Here is a 1825-nt window from a genome sequence, read left to right as displayed (position 1 = left end):
TTTGAACTTCATGCTGTGAACTCGCACTTCCGGGCTGCCTCACACTTCTGGGCCGGAGAGACAGACACACACACATTTCCATGTGTAGATGTTTATATAGATAGATAGATAGATAGATAGATAGATAGATAGATAGATAGATAGATAGATAGATAGATAGATAGATAGATAGATAGATACTTTATTAATCCCAAGGGGAAATTCACATACTCCAGCAGCAGCATACTGATAAAGAAAATATTAAAGAGTGATAACAATGCAGGTATACAGACAGTCAATAACTTTGAATAATGTTAATGTTTATAGGGGTAGAATTGAAGAGTCGCAAAGTGTGGGGGATATAAGATTGGCATGTGGCAGCTTTGACCCAGGAATTCACATTAGGCCAGGCAAAACTCAATCGCAGTTTAAAAAAGGCATCTGTCCTGTCACAAAATTATAAAATTAGGATGGTCAACACCTTTTAATAATTTAGTATGTCCATTAAAACATTCATTTGATGTGGGAAAGTGCCAGCTTTGCCAGTTAACTTGACCCAGATAATCGCATTGAGCCGGGCAAAACACAAAAGCAATTTAACAAAGGCAGTACTCTTATTACAAAATTGTGAAAATTAGGGAGGTTTAACACAATTTAACCATTTACAGTGTCCATTAAATACTATAGTCCCATTCATTAAATATTGGAATGTACCAACTTTACCAGTCAAATTGACCATCAACTGCAATTTAACCAATACATTTGTCTTGTCACAGAACCATGTAAATTAGCATGGCCCAACGCTTTTAACATTTTACACTGCTCATTAAATTTAATAGCAAAGCATATTAATTAAATATAGGCAACCACCAATTTTGCCAATGAATTTCACCCAGGTAAATGAAATGCACTTTAAAAAAGACACCGTCCTTGACATGAAACTGAAAATTAGGGTGACCAAAGCCATTTAACCATTTACAGTGCCTGTTAAACATCACAGTCCCATTCATTAGATATGACAGTATGCCAACTTTGCCATTCAGTTTGACTGATGGACCCGCATGGAGCCGGGCAAAACTTAGGTGCAAGTTAACAAAGGCGTCTGTCGTGTCACAAAGGCACGAAAATTACGGTGGCTCAACATGATGGAACTTATTTGTATCTATACATTTCCAAAATGTGGGATTTTGATGTTTTCAAAAGCCGAATCCACCTTAATCACAAAATGTAATATCTAAAATGCAGAATATTTTATGTTGCTATTAAGGCTCTCTATGGGTAACCAGCTAGCCAAGTTATGTGAATAATGTGCTGGCTGGAATCGAATATTTACCTTACTTCAACCTCGCGGAAGAGTAAGTTGGGGCTTCACAACACATACAGTACACAAGTACCAGCGTTTTAAATCATTGCACATCCTCCAGCCAAACACCAATATACATCCAGCGTTTACAATTTAAATTATGTTTGCACAAGTGTTTGGTTATCTATCTTTATAAGAAAGGCTAACTTTCTTGACATTATTTAGTTTTAGCACAAGGCCGCTTATCAGTCATTATCAGCTGTTGTCGTAGCCATAAAGAAGCCCTGTTAACAATGTCGGCGTTAGAAAGACCCGAGTAATTGCATCCCGGCCCTCTTATCTTTGCCTAACAGGGAGAGGCAGGGCACAGCATATTTAGGTGGAGCGTGACTTGTCCTCAAGAAGGAGAGAAGTTGACCGTTACTGATGCTGTGCTATCGGAATGAGCAAAACTGCGGCCCGCTGGCCAGCTTTCATTCTTCAGACTGGCGCGCCAACCGGGGTGGAGGGGGGGTTAGGGGCGGGAACAATCACAGGGAAACT

Source organism: Erpetoichthys calabaricus, chromosome 8 (assembly GCF_900747795.2).
Source record: "Erpetoichthys calabaricus chromosome 8, fErpCal1.3, whole genome shotgun sequence".
In the NCBI taxonomy this organism is placed as follows: Eukaryota; Metazoa; Chordata; class Cladistia; order Polypteriformes; family Polypteridae; genus Erpetoichthys; species Erpetoichthys calabaricus.
The sequence above is the reverse complement of the archived record's forward strand: the minus strand, read 5'-3'. Positions refer to the sequence as shown.